This window comes from Protopterus annectens, chromosome 7.part0 (genome assembly GCF_019279795.1).
Source record: "Protopterus annectens isolate FY-2018-M chromosome 7.part0, PAN1.0, whole genome shotgun sequence".
Lineage (NCBI taxonomy): Eukaryota > Metazoa > Chordata > Ceratodontiformes > Protopteridae > Protopterus > Protopterus annectens.
The window spans coordinates 1,828,769,593-1,828,792,246 of NC_056739.1; positions in this window are offsets into that span (position 1 = coordinate 1,828,769,593).

Sequence of the window (22,654 nt, forward strand, 5' to 3'; positions counted from 1 at the left end):
GACTGTGCTAGACAGTTGTACAAGGCTAGGTGATGGGTATACCTTGACATCAGGCCACATGACAATGGTCTGCATTGTGGCTCAGGGCTGTAATGTCTGCATTTGCCACACAGGTGGGTATTGTATCCCCCATCCAGTCAACTGGGTTACTATTGTGTGTGGCCAATGCTGTGCATCGCTTGCCATGTATGTGTTCTATAATCCATGACATGGATGATGTCTGGGATGTGCACACCTCCCACATGCATATACAGTGACATATGGAACTGTACCTGGGGTGTCTGGCCCATGTTGTGAACACAGCTTATCATCAGATATGCCAGTCTTGCCTACCTGTGGTGGGAACTGGTAATGGGCAGCAGGTTTACCCTGCATCTACACTGATAGCATGCTAATGGCATTCCTTGATGTCAATGGCATCTATCAATACAGGGCATGTTGTCAGCCATGGTATGTCCTTTGTGGGTCACATGTGATGGCACCACAGGTGCTGCACGTGTCCATTGGGGAACATAGGGAAGGTGCACTGTCTGCATGTACGTGCATATTGGACAGGGTGTCATGCCCTCACTAGCCCAAAGCTGTCACCCCATAGTTACTATCAGTGGCCAATATGCAGTGTACTACCCACATATTGGCTGTTGCCTAGGCGCGCGTGTGTGTGTGTGTGTGTGTGTGTGTGTGTGTGTGTGTATGACATGGGTTGAGAGTTTTCTCTGAGTAATACTTGGGTTGCTAACTGTGATTGCCTGGCCTTGATTTCACATGTATGGGTATGGATGGCCTTGCTCCCCAGCCTCTCAGCTATTTCACATCTGTTATCCCTGAATGGTGGATTGTGATATATAATAGGGCCACCATATAAGAAATATGCAAAACCCTCTCCACATTGGCCACACACGATGCTGGTTACAAACACACACACCTGTCGGGTCTGGGAGTAGAACCCCTACCTAACTAGTTTATTACACTACAGCACTACACAATTATAGTAGGAGCCACGGGGATTAATGAAGTACTTTTTCCCCAAAGGTGTATATCACATTGGATGACATCAGCTGGATTGCCACAGTAGGACATTCGAGTTGTAGTGAGTGTGACTAGCCTAAAATGCATTGCTCCCTACACAGACAGTGTCACACACACAAAACATCCACAACTGACAAGTGTAAGTAGAGAGCCCCTAACGGAGGTCTACATTACATTACAGCATGGAGTTGTTATAGGACACACCACAGGGATTACTAGAGAACTCGTTCCCCAAAGGTATATTTTGCAATGAATAACATCAGCAGGATTGCCAAAGAAGGCCTTTTGAAATGTACTGCGTGTAACTAGCCGAAAATGCATTGCTCCCTACACAGACAGTGACACACGCAAAACATCCACAACTGACATGGGTGGGTATAGAACACCTAACAGGTATCTATATCACACTACAGCATGGAGCTGTTATAGGACACACCACAGAGATTATTAGAGAGCTCTTTTCCCAAAGGTGTATTTCACAATGAATGACATCAGCAGGAATGCCAAAGGATGCCATTTGAAATGTATTGAGTATGACTAGCTTATAATGCATTGATCTATACACAGACATTGAAACACACACAAAACATCCGGAACTGCCATGGGTGGGGATGGAACCCTACCACAGTTCTAAATTACAGTACTGTAGTATGCAGTTACAGGATGCGCTACAAAGATTACTGAGCTGTGACCTTCCCAGAAGTGTATTTCTAGGTGAGTGACATCAGCAGCCTTGCCAAAGGTGAGTATATGAATTGTAAGGAGTGTGAGTATCCTAAAAAGCATTGATCTCTACACAGACAGGGTCAGATAGACACAAACACACTTGTCATGTCTGGGATTAGAATACCTACTTAACTACATCATTACACTACAGCAGTATACAGTTACAGGACACGCTATGGAGATTCCTGAGCTTCGATCTTCCCAGAGGTGTATTTCTAGGTGGGTGACATCAGCGGCCTTTAAAAAGCATTGATCTCTACACAGACAGGGTCAGATAGACACAAACACACTTGTCATGTCTGGCATTAGAATACCTACTTAACTACATCATTACACTACAGCAGTATACAGTTACAGGACACGCTATAGAGATTCCTGAGCTTTGATCTTCCCAGAGGTGTACTTCTAGGTGGGTGACATCAGCAGCCTTTCCAAAGGTGAGTATATGAATTGTAAGGAGTGTGAGTACCCTAAAAAGCATTGGTCTCTACACAGAAAGGGTTGGTCAAACACACACACGCACTCTTGCCATGTCTGGGATTAGAACACCTATCTAACTACTTTATCACACTACAGCAGTATGCAGTTAAAGGATGCATTATTTAGATTATTGGACTACAACCTTCCCAGGTGTGTATTTCTAGGTGGGAGACATCAGCAGCCTTGCCAAAGGTGAGTATATGAATTGTAAGGAGTGTGAGTACCCTAAAAAGCATTTTTCTCTACACAGACAGGGTTGGTCAAACACACACACACACTCTTGCCATGTCTGGGATTAGAACACCTATCTAACTACTTTATCACATTACAGCAGTATGCAGTTAAAGGATGCATTATTTAGATTATTGGACTACAACCTTCCCAGGTGTGTATTTCTAGGTGGGAGACATCAGCAGCCTTGCCAAAGGTGAGTATATGAATTGTAAGGAGTGTGAGTACCCTAAAATGCATTGTTCTCTACACTGCCAGGGTCAGACAGACACACACGTGCTATGTCTGGAATTAGCACACCTATCTAATTACTTTATCACACTACAGCAGTATGCAGTTACAGGACACACTATGGAGATTACTGGGATACAGCCTTCCCAGAGGAGTATTTTTAGGTGGGTGACATCAGCAGCCTTGCCAAAGTTAAGTATATGAATTGTAGGGAGTGTGAGTACCCTAAAAAGCATTGCTCTCTACACAGGCAGTGACAGACAGACATGTACACAAACACACACACAGACACACAGTTCCCAAGTCTGGAGTTAGAACTCCTACCTCACTAGTTTATCACACCATAGCAGTACACAGTTAGGGGATGCACCATGGAGATTACTGGGCTACAACTCTCCCAAAGGTGCATTTCACACTGGATTACCTCAGCAGGCTTGTCATAATAAGGCTATTGGCAGGGCAGTCTGTGTGCATGGGCCATAACCCATTCATCTTGTGGTAGACATGCCATATGCAGGCACACACGGGTCATATTTCACAGGTATGTGTATACAGCTGCTAGATGACTACTTCCTTGTACAGTCATGTTGCACAGCTGGCACGTGCACCACATAGTCTGTAATGCTGACAGATATTGGTGGCTAGTATCTACAGTGAGTGACATCTGCACCTCATGTGTTTGGGGCCCTTTGGCTGTGTGCTGGGAGGGACAGGCCTGGATGGCTCCTAGTCACAGTCACCCTCTTTCACACATCTATGTATGACTACCTTTGGCTTATTATAGTGTGTTGTCCTGACATATATGTCTGTATTCCTATCCACTGTGTGTGCAAGGCATGAGTGGTGCATACTGACAGGTGTCTGCACTAACAACTGCAACTGCCAGATATGTCTGGTCCACTGGTGTTTGCAGACATGGCCTTCATGTGTTTAGGTGTGTGATCATGACCAGTATGACCTTTCAGTATGCTGTTGACTGACATTGCCTTCATTTCTCTAAGTGTGTGAACATGCCCAGTATGGCCGTCTGTATTGAATGTGTGGATCATGTCCAGGTAGTTTGTGCTGCAGTGCTGACCTTTGTGTTGTACACCGACAGGTAGCATGCTGTCTCTGCAGGGTATCCATTGATCATTTGGCTTTGACTGTTACTACATTTCTGCATAGCAGGAGGGGGCACACCTGACTGTTTCTACATTTCTAAACAGGATTGGGGGGCACACCTGACTGTTATTACATTACTATGTAGGATGTGGGGGGCACATGTGATACTTGTACACATTTGCTATGACTGTACTGGTATGTCAGGTACTCCATTTTATTCTGTATTGCTAACTATCAAGCTGGCTAGAGGCATACAAGTGTACTACAGATCGTGGCTTTGGTTGCTCTACATATTATTGTCTGACTTCCTACCCTTCAGAACTAACATCTCACTGCCTGCCCTCCTGTGGTCTGTCTGTGTAGGCCTGGGGGGAGGTTAACCATAGCCATCATTCAGGGGCCATGGTACAGGCTCTGTTTGGATTTGGCTACACCTGTCCTGCTGGCTGAGACTGTTGTTGGGTATGTGAACCATCCTGACTGGCATGTGTGGGTCATATGAACACAAATGTCACTCAGCACATTTCCTGCTGTGGGTTTTGTCAGTCTGTGTAGTACTGGCTACTATGGCGACTCCAGTATGTGTTACAGATGTCATGGTGCCACTATGGGTGTCTACTGTCTGCTGCCATAACATTTAGCCACCCAATTCCCTTGCACGCTCACATCCATACCATAGCTACAGGTAATGACACATTCTACTCCATTTGGCAATTGGTAGGTTGATTGGCTTACCTTAAGGGTGTGCTTGACTTGCGGATGGTGCTTGAGGGCTGCCTATGTCAGATGCACATAGTATACTCCCTATACATGGTTGAGCACAGGTAGTGTCATGCCTGGCATCCCTTTTAGTGTATGTGTGAGTCAGAGAGAGGTGTCATTCCTTGGATCCCTACTGTGTCAGTGCATGTGCTATGTGTTGCCTCTTTGCCAAGGCCAGGGCATACTGGACACGCCTCCTTCTGCCTACTGGGGCAGGCTCAGGTTGTTCCTCCTCTTGTTCACTCTGTACCTGTGCAGGCCTTGGCATTGGTGGAGGGCTGTGTGGCCCTGCCCCACGCTGTTCCTGTTGCAGCTGTTTCTGCAAAATCATATTGTGTAGCATAGCACATACCATAACAATTTGGGTACATGTAGCTGGTGAATACTGCAAGGCTCCACCGGATGTGTCCAGCCACCGGAACCGTGACCTGAACATCCCAAACACATGCTCTATTATATGTCTGGCCAGTGCGTGTGCCTCATTATGGTGTTGTTGTTCAGGTATGTGTGCATTTCTGATGAGTGTCATCAGCCACAGCTCCAGTGTGTATCCAGCATCCCCCACTAGGTGACCTAAGGGGATGTCCCCACTGGCAAATCTCTGGTACAGCTGCATCAAATGCCATATGTGGGAATCGTCATAGCTTCCAGGGCAGCCAGCACACATATTCATTATAATGCCCTGCACATCAGATATGACCTAGCAGTTGAAGGAGGGGATGCCCCTGTGGTTGATGTAGACCCTACCCTGCTCACCGAGTGGTGCTTTGATATGTATGTGCATGCAGTCTATAGCACTTACTACCCCAGGGTATTCTGCTATTTGGTGGAAGAGATGCATATTGCTGGTCAACACCTCACGGGTGTTGAGGAAATATACATGCTCACTGGCATGTGCTGACATCGCATCCAGGAACTTGTGGAATACTCTGGATGCTGATGCCTGTGAGATCTTCATGATATCCCCAGTTGTGCTTTCGGAGGTACCTGTGGCTAGTATATGTAGGCCTACACATACCTTGGTATCCACTGGGATGGGTTCCCCTCAGTCAGGTTGGTGTGTCAGGTGTGGCCATCACAGCTCAACAATTTGCTGTAGGTGGTCTCTGTCCACTCTATAGTGCTCCACTATCTTCAGCTCATGTAGCCCCTGGTAGGTTACCCTGGGTCTGTACACTCTTCCCCGTCTTCTCACTGTGGGTTATTCGGCAGCATTCACATCCTCACCACCCTCATCCTCTTGCACATGTTGTTCTATGTTGCCTGCTACAGCTCTTCTCATTTTGTAGGTTTGTTTGTTAAAATTTCCCCGCTTCTATACACCGGTGGTGTAGAGTGTGAGAAAAACATGAGGGGAAGGTGTTTGCTTAGTTTATAGTAGTGTTCTGGGCTGGGCTGGTCTGCTGCCTGTGTAATTGGATGATTCTGATACATTGCATCTGCTAGCTAAGCTAGTTCTCCTTGACTACCTTCCTACTGCTGTTTTCCCTTCCCATTGCCTCCCTGTTTCAGCCCGTGTGCACACTGTGCAATCAGAGTGCTCAAATCTGCACACTGCTGCTATTTCCTGGTTTAATTTTTTGTTTCTTCCTGTAAAACCCGGTGCACGGTGCGCACCCCCCCAGCTTAGCAGTGCTAAGCTAGGAGCAATCTCGAGCCACAGGGCTCCAGTCCATTTACAGTATGCCTGACATACACACCCATGATGTCACCTACCTCCTAGGCTTGCACCAAGCTATTCCTACTCTTACACTGTTGGGACCTGACTGATATGCTGGGGAAAACTGTGATTCACTATCCTTCCCCTCATTTGCATAGGATTGCCTGCTAATGCATAGTTACATGTCTCACACTGAGCATCCCCCCTTAGCAACCACTACTCACTGGACAGGTTGTCTTCTGCCTGCCAATGACTTGCATGGCAGAATACTGACTTTAGTTAGAATGCTTATTTTAGGTTTATTTTATTATTTTCCCCCCAATTCCATTTGCTCGCTGCTGCCCTACGCTTAAACAGCTGAGATCAGCTAAAAAAAAAAATAAAAGTTGTTTTTTATATTTTTTGTTTTGTTTGCAATGCCAATGGCCTTATACTTGGCCATTGGCATGCTTACTACTTGATATGCAGCTGTCATAGCTCCGTTTTCGATTTTGCAGAAATGTACTCGGTTACTAACCGAGTACATTTCTTCAGATAGCACTAGTCTTGCACGGACTGTTGCAAGATTCCTGGATTGCAAAATCACCTCATTTGCATGGATTTCCCCTGAAAATGGGGTGATTTGCATACCAGGGCTTAGTCCGTGCAAGATTAGTGTAGGAGCGCTTGTGCATGCCCCTGCAGACTGTTCCTGGATCGCATGGCAGACATATTGCCTGCTTGAGCTCCTGCACTGATCTTGCACTCCGTGTGAGCTTTTGAGAATCTGGGGGATAAAAAACGTCTATTTTCCTCTCTCATGAAGTAGCACAAAAAGAAATGTTTTGATGAGACAAAATCATTGTGTTTGCCCAGTAGAGAGCAGATAATCAAAAGTACTGCCCTAGGCTTTTGGGTAGTAATTAGTAGGACATGCAAGGTGTGAGACATCCCAAACCACAAGCCATTGCACCTGCACACTTCACTTCCTTTAAACCTAAACATTAATGAGGAGAGTGTGATGACACATAACAGCATATTACATTTCACAAGTACCAGTAAGGCAGCCCATGCTTGCCCTTTTCAACCCCCCCACAACTATAGGGCATCAGTTCTATAGATTAACTACAAGATTATTTATAGGTGGTGAGGCAGGACTCACATAACAAAAGTACAAGTTGGGGGCTCCTCCAATATGTGCAGGCCCGAGTGGGTTGGACAACACTTTAACGCAAGAAAAATGACTATCAACAGTGGCTGACCTGACTCATAAATAGCCTGGCCAAGGTAATGGAGTTGGCATACTGGGAAACCTTGAAAAAATTCACATTGAATAACCCTAGCACATAAATAAACATTAAAGTCTCAGTGTAGTTGCTTGCAGTTGGCATGGATGGCACATTTCATCAACTGTACAGCGATTTTTCTTTTCACAGGGTTATGACGTTTCTAACACAGTCATCAGACATCTTGTTAACCTATGTAAGCTGCTCTAGGAGAGAGATGTGTGACTCTCCAGTTACTGGATGGACGTCTATTCTATGGGTGACTTGTGCCACTGAAATGGTAAAGAATTTTGGTATCATAAATGAAAATATGAGACTAACTCCATCCACCTTGTGTGGTAGTTATTGTCTGTGAATATCTCTGCAGTCATGCATAGAAATAGCTGCTTCTTCTTCTTCTTTGTCTGTTTCATGTAACAGGCTCAGAATGGATTTACTGACAGCTATTGTAATACATAACTTTGCAAGGCTTTCTCTAGCTCCAAATACAGTAAGCTTGGAATCACCATAAAAACCTGCAGGTCATTGGAGCTAGCAGCAAGCTTCAAGTAGCTGGAAACCAAATCTTCCATCCTAGGATTAGTTGATTCCTTTCTTCTTAATTTCTTTAACTTAAATTATGTTTATTCATTGTTTTCAACACTGTACTGAGAAGATGTGCAGAGTTAGATGTACCAATTGAAAAGAAGGCAAGAGACTTTGATTTCAGTAACTAACAGTGACTTTTTATTGCATTTATGAAAATGTTGTTTGTTGTAGAAACCATGCAATAAGATTTTACTTTTAACAGCCTGGAAAACAAAGTAAATTATTAAATATATTCATTATGTGCCATAATGTTAAAAACTGATATCAGATTAATAAGTCACACAGATTATTTCTATCACTTTTCAGTCATTCTTTTGGAAACTGCAATTCACCTAGCAATTTATCTGTGGTTTTTCTTTGAATTTCTGAAATATGCTGATTTTCTCTTCTGGCAGAAGATGCATGCTTCCAGGCTTTCTTAAGAGCTTGTTGTGTCAGACACTCCAGGGTGCAGGTACAGAGTCACTCACCACCATAAACTACAGCCTTTCCATTAACAGCATTGAAGGTAGTATATGATAAAATCATATCTCTTGTTATCATTTATATGGCGGGGGGGGGGGGGCAGCAGCAATTTCTACTGTACTGCAATACATGTTAGAAATAATGCATTTCTGTCAAAAGAATATGGCAATGCTCTAGAAAGCCTGACTTCCTTCAATGTGCAGATATTTCTGCACTTATTAGCCATGGAATGTCAATCAAAGTTGTATAAGAACAGCTAGAGATAGATATGAGTTCTTTGCAGAACTGCCTGGACCTCAGTGGTTTAGGCCCAAATGCCAATAAGAAACACATGACGATACTATGTGATAAACTGATATTCAGAGATGATGTATCACAAAATACAAAACATTCTGCCAACCTGCCTACCAGATAAATATCACGGTGAGTCCTTTATAAAGCCAGATGATTCTCAGATGAATATAAAACAATGCGTGTAGCTAACTTATTTATTCATACTGAGTTCTAAATAAGCAATACAGCATCTGTGTGAAAAATGTGCCAAGCTGTTATCCCCCACCAGCCCCCATCTGGTATAAATAACACAGATTATTAAAGGATGGCCATTTCAATGAACTCTGGGACCGAAACCACAGATGTTGTAGACAGCAACAAAATTCTAGACAAACAGAAATTAATATATTTACAATCAAGAAAGTGTACACTACATTCAGTGTTTAAGCAAATGCTCGAAACACATTTAAAATAAATAAAATGTAGGCTAGCATAAAGGATTTAGGTTAAATTGTCTTGCAACCCAAATCAAACTTGTTCATTTATGCTGGATTAACACACGACTGGCATCATGCACACTGAAACTGTTAAAGCACATCCAAGAATTCTTCCGTATATATATATATATATATATATATATATATATATCCTACTTCAGTCTACCTGAAAGCAACTCATCGAAATATATTTCAAGCCAGTCTGTTATGACCACTCTTCTCTGTTGCTGTACCTCTGCCATCTTCTAAGGTACTTAGAAATGAAAATACACTTTTTTGACGCAGGCATTAAGAATAGCATAAAGGAAAAGGCTGATAAAATGAAACAGGAAATGGAACTTATATAGTGGTGAATTTTGAATTTCATAAAGCATACAGTATATGTAAAGTCTGTCCAAATTGTAGAGTTGTTCTCCTTTATTAACATTTATATGTTTATCCAGATAAAAGAAAAACTATTTACAGTTATCATATATAAAGTAATGTCAAAGGAGCAGAGATAACACTTACGCTAAGATACATATGATTTTAGTTTCATAGAATATATTGACACACTGACCTACCTGAAGACTTTAATAACTATATTCTGCTCAAGTACTCTGAAAAGGAGGTACTGCTTTACATGTCCCGGATAATGATTTACTACTAAAAACAACTTCTCTATACATTTCTGCAGACAAACAGAACAGCGTAATTATTTTATGAGAGTTCTTTCCATAAAAATCAGTTAGAGCTATTCAGAAACAAATAGTGCGTGGTGTTAAATTAAAAAAAAAAAACATGGTAAGCAGGAGCAGGCAGGGAATGGGGAATTCAGTGACACACATAAATAGCACAATGTGCATCTAGTCTACTTCAGATTATCCAACTGCTGGAGCATCGAAGTGCATATGCTCGAGATCAAGTGCATTTAAACCTCAGAACATCGAAACCTAATGAAAAAAAAAACCTGCACTACTTAAATATACAACTTCGAGATTGCACTTACATTGAAGTGAATGGGAGAGTTTGCCTACAGTGATCTCCATTCAAACAGTTCGATGTTCTAAAACAACGATATGTTCATCTCGGAGATTAGCGGTTCAATGTTCCAGCCATTCAACAATCTGAAGGGAGACCCTATATATCACATGTAAAGGACCATAATGTCATACAAATGAGTGACAGCCTGCTAATGAGACCTACCAGTTATGCAAATGATGAAAGCAAACCCAGAAAAGTAATATATGAATGTATAAAATTTGCAAAATGGCAAGCAGCGATTGGCTTTAATGTACACCAGCATTGTCAGTGAACTGGTTTATCACTCTAGTGAATGAACATGTTCACTATGAACAGAACTTTATCAGGTCGCAGATGAGAACTGATGAAGCTCTGTTAAGGGCAAAAGCACTCATCTGTTTAATAACTTTTATTATTCAATAAAAAGTATAAATTTATTAACAAGTTATAAGTGCTTGATTATTTTGAAGTCTGAAATGATGTTGGGTATGCTTCATGCTTCTTTCTTCTTGAGTCTAAGGAGTCTCAGCCAGCAACTTAGATGCTCATGAAGTACCAGTTTTCCCTAGGGCTTGTTTTATATATATATATATATATATATATATATATATATATATACATATATATATATTTGTATATATACATATATATTTGTATATATACGTGTGTGTGTGTGTGTGTGTGTGTGTGTGTGTGTGTGTGTGTGTATATATATATATATAGAGAGAGAGAGAGAGAGAGAGAGAGAGAAAGAGAGGCAGACAGAAAGAGAGATAAAGGCAGATATAGATATAGATAGATATAGAGATATTGACATTAAAAAGGCTGTGTCCAAAACTGTGGTCTGTGATTGCCCTTTGGTTTATTATCTGTTCATTAAAGGTGTGTTATACCATATTATGCTGCTGGGACTGTGTTTTCTTGGTTGGGTTTATATGCATATTTATATATATATATATATATATATATATATATATATACATACATATAAATATATATATATATATATATATATATATATATATATATATAAAGATTTAAAGATATAGACAATTTGATATATACAGAACTATTCATGTTGGGCAACACTCAGAGCCATAATATACCCACCACCCATGTGATAGGTAATGCTTTTTACAATGATGCGACATAACTGTCATTGCACTGTGCCAGGCTATGCTATGTATGAGCATGTGACCTGCATAAACTTCTCTTCATGCCATACCCTGCAACTCAGTGTTTTACTGCTTAATTGCAAACCAGCTTTCCCTTCAAGGTGGGTATGCAAAATTGCCTCCTTGTACTGTCCCAACATCCTCACCCTCAACAGTTATGTAACCTGCCATACTTGATTTCTGAAGATTGTGCAGTCCCACTAAAAGTCTGCAACCTGTCAGGTTACTACAGTGAGGCATGGATAGTTGTTTTACCCATTGCAAGAACACCATCTATTCTGGTTGTTCATGTGGCCTTTCTTATTGGAATCCTTCCAACACTGCAGTATGCTGTGTCCTTACTGTGTTGGCTACCTAAACCTCAACACAGTTTGCCATATCCATAACAGGGCTACTGCAATGTTAGTACACATGTATATGGTGTGATAACTGTATATGGAAACCATACACAATGGAGTTGGCCCTGGAATTTGGTGACCAGTGCAAGTATTCCTGCCTGATGTACATCGTTTATTTAATGTAGTCTATTATTATCTCTGTAGCATGTTCTTTGGCAGTATGGCAAATGAGCAGTCTATCATGTCATAAAGTATTTCACAGCATGGCAGTTATGCTAATGAGTAGATGTTTTCTGAATCAAAAGAAGAAGGCAATGCTTTATCTACCCTATTTAACACTAGGGGGTCCAGTCTGCCTTGTGCATATGCGCTGTAACTAATTAAGATTTAGATGGCTGTTTAGCACAACTGTTCTACTATACATCTACAGTACAGCAATGACCATGGTCAGCATGCTACTGAGCTGCCTATCATGGCAATGCTGAAGCACTTAAGTCATGTTGAATATACTCACCTATACAGCCTGGCCACACTACCGAGCATGTACATTGCACTTCCATAATGAATACAAAGCAGCTGTGTTGTACATTAATGTAAGTCAACATAAATCATCATGCTCCAGCTTTTATTTTTACTCTTGGATTTGACTTGGAAAATGGACTTGACCCACACAGGATCTGAATGCCACAGGACACCTGTGAAATGTGCAGGGAGACTTGAATCTTTCTGCACCTTTTGCAAATGCAAACCAAATGCACCTTCTGTGGGGTGGCTATGAAGGTTCCCAGTCTAAGCTGATGTCTGATATTCACTTGCCAGAGCAGTGACTGATGACAGGGGAATCACCCCTCTGTTGAGCACTGTTAGCACAAATACAGTGATTTGGAAATTTTCTTTGGTACCCTAATACCACAGAAAATAGATTATATGTCTGTCAGGTTTTATTGCTTAATGAAGAAAATTTAAATCAATATATGAAGAAAATAATATATTGTGGAAGGTAATAATTTTGGTAAGGGCTATTCTTTCCTCTCAAAAGATATGTAAAGATTTCCACAGATTCAGCAGATGACGGATTTGATCAGAAAATGATTATACAATTAAAGTTGGCAGAAGTTGGCAAATTAAATCAATATGAGTGCCCAGGTCTCTTTTTCAAAAAATTGTCTTTAAATTTGGATTTATGTATAGCAATTGTTTAATGTGATTCATTAATAGCTGAATACCTGGGGTATTCAGTTTCATTCCTTAAAATATGAGGAAGTATTAAGGAATTCTGTATAACTTAGTAAAATAATTTTAAAAAGTTGAAATTACTTTTAGCAATGGTAACACATCATCTGTAAAAAAAGATAAATGTTATAGTGTTTTCTAGATTTACCCTCAGATTTACTATTTTCCATGTAGGACTAGCTTAGTCCTGCATGGAAGCAGCCGTTTAGGAGCAGGACAGCAGTGCACCATGCATATTAATGAAGGTGTGCTGGATGAGCTCCTAATCTTACATAGAACATGTACGAGTGCAGGCGGCATGTCTGAGAGCAGAGCTCTCAGAATATACATGCCCCGACAGTGAAGAACAGCAGAAAGGCCAAAGGAATGAGTGAGACTGCTCATAGGTGTCCACATATCCCCAGCAACATTCCCCCATGTGTACAACAGCAATAGTAAATACATATAAAATTAACAAACCCTTTTTTTCTTTATGAACCTGATTAAAGCTAACCATAGGTGCGCGGGTGTGCCCATCGCTTAGCTACAGTTAATGCAGCTTAAATGGCTGAAGAGGATAACAAGGAAGATATATGCAAATGAAGCAATATAGTAATAGTGTAGTGGGCATAACATTTGCCTTATGAGCAGGCAGTCCTGGTTCGCGTCCCACTACAGCGCATTCCATTTTCCATGTGAAATCAGTTTATAAATATTTTTTTGCTGAATAACCTATTAAAAAACATATAATTGTGAACTGGATTACTGCAATAAATGCATATGTGAGGTGTCAGTGTCATAATGTTGCAAAGTCCCCAGATAAGCATATGTGCCCCATACAGTATATGTGCACAGGAATCATGGATACAAATGGAAGGTAAAATGTGTAATGAATGACAACTCCATACAGCTTCCAAATCCTCCACCTTTGCAAGAACCATTAGATAGCACTGTCTAAATTAGTGCAGTTGTAAGCGGGAGTAAGCACTAGTAAGCAAGTGTAAGCACCAATAAGCAGTAGTAAAAATATTTAAGCACTAGTAAGCGTGTTTAAGCCTGTTTGTGTGGGGGTAAGCAATGAGCACACAGGTTAAGCAATTTTGAAGCTAATTCTCTGTAAACATAAGTAACCGGAGGTTAGCAATGCTAACCCTCGTGCAAAGCTGCACAAACCCACTTACAACTGCTCAAAAGTGCCTTAATAACTCTGTATCCAACAGCCCTTGTTCTGCCCAGCAACAAAATAAACAGCCTTGCATGTCTTGAAACCAGGACCCTATACACTATAGTCAAAGTAGTTAACCACCAAGCTCTCACAGCAGTACAGAAGAATAAGGTATCACCAAACAAGTCGTCACTATAGTAAAATCAAACTGAACCTGTGAAAGGAATCAGTATACAGTGATATGTTCTATAACCCACTACATAACATAAATATGTGAAGTGGAGTACAGCAGTAAGCCCAGATGTGAGGTGTAATTGTAATAGAGTGTTGAAGTCCCCAATAAAACACAAAGACCCCATACAGTGTATGTACACATGAATCATGGATACCAGGCATATATATAAAATGTAATGAATAATAAATCAATGCCAGAAAGAAAATATAATGCAAAGTCTAATGTAAGCAATGCTAAACATTGCACAGGCCAGCTTAAGAGGTGTAACCAATGTGTAGGCCAGCTAAATCAATGTACCCAGTGTAATACCCTTTAAACAATGCCAACATTAGGTAAGCAGGTTTGCTCATAGCCTAGACTTTCCAAAACCATCCAATCACGATAAAATGTGGGAAATCAGCCCTACTTAAACCCAACAGGTGGGAATATATCTCATAACCAGTTGTAGCTTCCCCTTGCAGGCACCATGTCAGGAAGGGGAGAAGGAGTGCGCTTTTGGGCGCAGCACTGGTGTATCCAGGAGTCCAGAGTCATGGCAGGACTGCTTGTCAAAGACCATGAGCAGAGACTGCTGCAGGGCCAGTATCAGGGATCCCATTATAAGGTGGAAGCCTGGGACTGTCTCGCCCTTAACCTCACCAGTGCCATTGGCATACCCCAAACTGGTGAGCAGGACAAGCATCACTATGCCGACCTGAAGCGACATAAGGGAGACCTCTTGGAGCAGTGGATCCAAGAGGCTACAATGGCAGGGGATGTCCCAGCTGTGTGTATCACACCACTATGTGTGTAATAATTGCCAGCTCATGTATATCATGGATAGGTATGGCTAAATATTCCTCTTATGTCCTCCACAGCTGCAAGTGAGTGGGCCGCGTACTAGGAGGCCCATGGAAGTTGCCTTGAGCTGCCTTGAGAGGTTGTGATGCAAGGCAGGTCAATAATACTCTTGCATGTACTGTCATGTACTGTCACAGGAAATAAATCTAAAAGTATTAGTACATTAATTGCCTGTATAAAACCTGTATTGTTTAAGGCAAGTACTGCATACACCGGAGAATATGGCAGGATGAGTCTCATATCGTTTGTATGTAAATAAAAGCATAATAGCCTGACAATAAAGATCTAACTGCTGGACTGCATGTGTATACTCTGGTATTATATGGTAATGTAGATTTGCAATCATGTAATAGTACTGTTGTATTAAGCACTGTTACCCACACTGTGAACCATAAATAGAATGTGTAGGAATGCCTGTATATGACTGCTGTAATCCCCAGAGGCCATTTAGTACAACTGAGAGACACATAGACAGAAAACAGGAAAAAGGCAAACAACAAAACCCAAATAGCACATGCAACTGAGACGTGAACTGTTGTAGTTTTAGCATACACAGCCATGGATCAAATCTTGGCAGTGGTAGTAGTCTGCATACAGTATCATACCCCACAACTGTACAGATATGTCCAGAATGTCCAGTAAAGTGGCCCATATCTGTTACCTGTCAGCCTGTCCCCCTGGGAAATCAGTGGGATGATCCCAGATGTATAGGCAGCAAACAGGAAATACAACTGATTGATACACATCTATGAGAGCAACGCTGGCACACTAGCAACTCCCCAAAGCCTTATGAGAGTAAGAAGCCATGTATGTCCCATTTACACACCCATGATGCCAAGCTGTGGCCAGAATGTGTACAATAACAGAGTGAGATGTATGTGCATAATAGTAATGTGGAGTCTGTTACTGTGTGTGGTAACATTCAGGTAGTGCTAACAAACATTTCTCCCACAGGTCTGTCAGATACCAACACTGTGCCCAGAAATACAAGGATGATACCCTGTACTAGTACTGTTTACTTTAGTATTGTATGGCATTGTGACTGATGAAGTTGCTCTGAATAATAAGGTATTAATCATCACTGTCCTACAAAATATAACTGTCTAGAAAATTCTGCATAAGAGTGTTATAATTCAAGTTCAGAATGCAAAACCACAGGAGAATTATAAGACAGAAAGCAGATAGGAGATATGCAGCAATATCTATATAGCACACACAACAATGATGGACAGTGTTTAAGTTGTAGCAGACACAGCCATGGTCTGAATCCTGAGAGTGGAAGTAGGCTGGATACAGAATCATACCCCACAACTGTACAGATAAGACCAGAATGCCCAGATTATGGGCCCATATCTGCTGACTGTCCCCCTGTCCCCCTGGAAAGTCTGTGGGATGATCCCAGATGTTTAGGCAGCAAACAGAGAATACAACTGATTGTCACACAACTATGAGAACAAACCTGTCAGTCTAGCAACACCTGAAACTGTTATGAGAGTAATAAGCCAAGTGTGTCCTATCTACACCCCCATGTAGTCATGCTGTGACCAGAGTGTGTAAAGTAACAGAGTGAGATGTATGTGCATAATGCTAATGTGTAATCTGGAACTTTGTGTGGCAACATTCAGGTAGTGCTAACAAACATTGCTCCCGCAGGTACGTCAGATACGAACACTGTGCTGAGAAAGAAAAACCCTGATACTCTGTACTGGTACTGTTTACTCTGGTATTGTATGGAATTGTGAGTGTTGCAGTTGCTCTGAATAATAAAGTATCACTGATCACTGTCATCCACACTGTGCTACATAATATAACTGTGTAGGAATGCATGTATATGTGAATGGTAAGCCACTAACGGCTGAAGAGGGCAATAGTCTAGTTATGGCCTGGTACACCTGCATGTGTTCAAGACATGGCCAGAGTCTGTGCAGAAAGAGTTGGATATCTATGTGCACAACATCAACCCAGAATCTGGGAGTATGGGCAGAAACAGTTAGTGTTAACAAACATTCCCTCCACAGGTATACCAGGTAAGAGGTGTATACTGCAGGTAAAACCAGTTCATGTATAATGATAATGACAGCCATATCACTGTCCAAACTAAAGCTATAAGGTAGTGTACTAATACTTGTAAGCTACAGATAAAAGCACTAACTAGGAAAGTAATGTGGACTACAGGAATATGCTAGCTGTTAATTGACATACCCCCCACCATATCTCCAACAATAAACTACATACCCACCTCAACTGGTATGTGATGCCCCACTCTTCTGATTATGTCTTATTGGTTGATATATATTTAAATTTGTTTCCATGCATGTGCTATATTGAATTATTCCAACATTGGTGGCATGGTGCCATCAATGAACCTGCATGCTGTTGTTATTACCACTGTGGTCCCATATATGCAGGTGTCCCATTTGCTATGCAGCTGTTCTGCATCTGGTGTCTGGGTTAATGGGAATATATATTCATGCTGTTTTACCTAACCCTGGAATGTGTTGATTATTTGATGATAAAATCTAAACACTATAGCACGTTTGGGAAGGCCGGTCCCAGTGGACCCACCTGTCCCACCTCAGCGGGCCATGGCACTGGGCACAAGCATGTCTGGGGCCCAACTCAGGACCTCCTCATCTGTTGGTCCTGCACCACCTTCGGATGGAACCACCTCAGGGAATGGGGCTCACCCCCCCCCCCAGGAGCGGGTATGGATAGGAACCTGTCAGGCATCTCCAGGTCTGGATCGTGGTGAGTAGCAAGATCCGTAAGGAGCTCGGAGATCTGCTAAACCAGCTCGAGGGCCATGTGTCACAACTAGAGGGTCAGCCTGGCTCTGTGACTCAGCCCCCAGCACAGCCACCTTTGGGGCTGTGAAAGTGCAGTGGTGACTGCTCATGGGAAGGGACCTCAGTCCCACTTTTCCACTAGGGGGCTTATGGGCTTCCAATTTCCCAACACCCCTCCCCATCAAGGTGTGTACCCCGCACATGTCATATACCACCACTGTATGCATCTTGTTTGTCTTTACTGCTAACCTCCCCAGTCTATCTCTCCAAATATACCTACTATCCCTCCCCAACATCTGACTCTCACCAGAAAAAAAAGGGCAATCTGTTCTCTCCAAAAAATCTCACCCCATATATAGCTGTCCATTTCGCACACGTGTTCAATGGACACATGTAATCTGGTTGAATTGGCATCAAAACATATTATTGCTGTCCTCACCCCTCTCTCAGGGGTTTGAGTGTCCAAATCTACCTCCAAATGCAGTGCATATGCACAGCTGTTGCTGTAGAAAAAATGGGCAGCTATGGACCTTCCCTACACCCTTCTGCACATCCCTAGCTATTTTCTCTACTGTCTCGCCCTCTTTGTGCCACTTTTTTCACCACTTTCCTATCAACCCTTCTTTCTTTTCTTATAAAGAAATTAGCTAGGGGGTAAGTGGGAGTAAGCACTTTTCAGCAGCAGTAAGCAGGTATAAGCCTGTTTGTGCTGGGGAAAGCAATGCCTACACAGTTTAAGCAATTGAAAAGGTAAATCAGTATAAGAAACTGTAACCGAAAGTTAGCAGTGCTTACCTTTGCGCAAACCCACGCAAACTCGCTTTCAACTGCTTAAAAGTGCCGTAATCACTCTGTATCCAACTGCCCTGGTTCAGCCCAGCTAAAAAATAAACAGCCTCTGCAAGGCTCAAGCCCAAGACTCTGCACATCACAGCCAAAGTGATTCACCACTAAGCCATGTCAGATATACATAACCCTGATGTTTTAACAAACATATCATCCAGCCCAGTCATTCAACAGTGCAGATAATGTATTCCAAAATGCAGATGTATGTGTGTGTGTGTATATATATATATATATATATATATATATATATATATATATATATATATATATATATATATATATATATATAATATCTAAATAAATATAACATATATATATATATATATATATATATATATATATATATATATATATATACACATATATATATATACATATAAACATACATACATACTTATGCATACATCTATAGATATGTCTGCATATATATATATATATATATATATATATATATATGTATATATATATATACAGAAAGTTAGATATATATATCGGTATAGGCATATATGGACATACATCTGTAGATAACAATGGGAACATAACAAAAACATATACGTCCACATGCACCGGTAATGGGGTTGAGAGTCCCCAAACAACATACATCTAGTATGAATAGGTATCCCCCCCACAGCCAAACATGTCTGCCCTGCAATACACTACCAACTCTAGCAGATCCCATAACCAGGACCTAACACAACATGTACACAAGATGTTAACAGTACTCCATCCCACCTGTATGATGTCAGGCTGCTATCAGTAACATATCATGCAGTACAGTCCAATGTGGAAGCAATCAACATCCCTAGGATACATATACACAGACACATATATGCAGATACAGATATATATATATATATATATATATATATATATATATATATATATATATGTGTAACTACACATACACACTCAGAGATATGTACAGTAAGATACATATGTAGAAGGTGCACACAATTTGGAACAGCCACTAGGCCTACAGTTACCACCTTACCAATTGAACACTGTATGAGCCACCCATACAAATGACAATCATTGCCTGCAACATATACCCACAGAGAGGTCAAAGGATATAACAACACACAAAGGTTTGCATACATGCTTTATTTGTGTACTATTACAGTAGTATATGCCATGCCATACAGCTATTTAGACACTGATATCCATATAAACAGAGTAATGCAGCTGTGAAACAGTTATACTGATACAGTAGTCTGAAAAGGTTTACAAATGTTCCTGTTCAGGCCAAGGCCTTCAAGTAGTACAATAATAAAGACAGATTGGGCCACAGGATACCAAACAATCAATAGTAAGTAATGCAGATGTATAGTTCAGCAGCCTCTATCTACACTCTGTACACAATCCCTAGGGGGTAAAGACCTCAGTTGACACAATCTGATGATTCTGATAGATAACAAGGCATAACTAACACCATCACAAGCACACTGCCAAACAGAACAGTCTGTATGGCAGGAGGCAGTAGGCCTGCATTTACCCAAGGTGGATTGTATGGTAATGTACATCCTGATACATTAAGGCAGCTTACCCCTGATACCCCACATGTTGTAACAGCCTAGGTTAGTTATGGTGCACCCCCCCTAGACTCAATAATACAGGGCCATATACCACTGTTACATACACTGGTCTCTGGAGTGCATAAGGGGACACGTGTATTGTGCAGGTAAAGGCCACACATATATGGTCCCAACCCCAACATATGTGTGGGGGACACAACAGCAGTGGACTGATGGCAGAAATGGCAGCGTGACATACTCACAGCCCACTACAGAACAATCCCTGACAGCATGTCATATGTGCAAAGTCTGGTATGTAGGTGGAGGACAGAGGCTGGAACACAGGCCCATATGTGGAAAAATGTTGTCATACACTAAGCAAGTCACTGGTGTTACAGGATAGTCTGCAACATACCCTTAGTCAGGAATTTGAAGTTAGAAACATAAATGGATGTAGCCATGTACTGATAGCACTCAACACACACACTGTCAGTGAAATATCTGAATCAAAACCTGTGTGGTGGACAGACAAACCATAATAGGCATACCTCTGGCCATCAAGAGGATAGGCCCACAGTTGAGAGCTATGCAGACAGCCTGCATTCCAAGTTAAACTAGTATGTACACACAAACCCTGTAACACCAGTACTATACAATGCATACAACAACCCTCCTCACACTCTGTCTGTAGTTCTGGAACCTCCTACAAATATGTAGCTGGCCTGAGTGTGCAGGTTCTCCTGTAAGAGATATTGCTACCTGCTGTCTGTAACACTGATGGCCACACACAGGAAGGATGTCCGTCACACAAGAAAGGTAAAGGGACCACGCCCACATAATGTAGGGATTTATAGTAGGTGGTTGCCATGATAATGGTAATTGGAAGTACTACACAGCAAGCTGCATGCAGGTAGCAAGTGGAGGACACTGACTGGTGCAGAGGCCATAACCTGATCATGTGCATCACCTACAAAATCCATGTTGCAATCTATTCAAAGCAGCTCAATCCATTTACTGGAGCAAGACCGAGAGAGAGAGAGAGAGAGAGAGAGTGAAAGTGGAAGTGGAAGTGGAATCGAAAGCCAAAGCCACAGCACAAATAAAAAAAATGACTTACATCCTGCAAACTATCTAGAACAGACATCATTCCCACAACTGGTATGTGAAGTATATATGCATGTAATTGAATGTAGTACTTGATCTATAATAATGGGTTAGATTATGTGGAATGATTTATATGTGCCATCAGGTGTTGTTGTAATTATGTTCAACTGAACAACTGCTATGGACAATAGTGTCTGTCCCTGTGGTTAGTGGGTCATAGCCGTCAACTGTGCAAATCAGCACTGACTGACAAGATGTATGCCATCATAGTGTGTGTTGTGTAATGGGAAGTATGCATATTATGTGGCCAATAGCTGGTGGTGGAAGTAATGCCATTATGATGGACACGTGGGATCCAAAGCTGACCCCTTCCAGGATACTCAGGTTAATCTGTAATGTAGCATGCAGGAATGCCATAGGTGTGCAATAGGGTTATCTACAATATGGTCCTAAATATACCCCACTAATGTCAGGCTGTGTCCATATGTGGCAACTGTCTGTGTTGTAGCAAGGCAGAACAGTGCAGCTGTGAAGGAAGGTATCGTGGGTTTGTGGAACTGATGTCTGAATGTACCCCACATATAGGTATGCATATGTGTACATATGTACACATATATAAAATATGAACATATATATATATATATATATATATATATATATATATATATATATATATATATATATATATATTGACATGTATGTCCACAAATATACAGATACCCATGTGTAGACATATATATATGAGCACATATATACATCACATATATCTACACATATATAAATATATACCTATATGCACATGTCTACATATATACAAACACACAAACATATATGCATGTAAATACATGCCCCCTATATTACTCCCACAGTGATGCATACTATGTGCTAGAAAACAGAATACATAGCAATACACACAGATATCTACAGCTGGCAGTGTGTGGATGGGTATGTCACATGTTAACCCCTTGTTGGGATCACATTGCCCTGGTCTGTGAAGTATGGAATGGGAATATGGGGAAGCATGACAAGTATAGTTGTGGAGGTGGTCAGGGTTGGTAGATATAGAGGACAGTCTACAGGGGTGGTATGTAGCACATGTAGTGGGTAAACACCCTGGATGGTGTGTGTG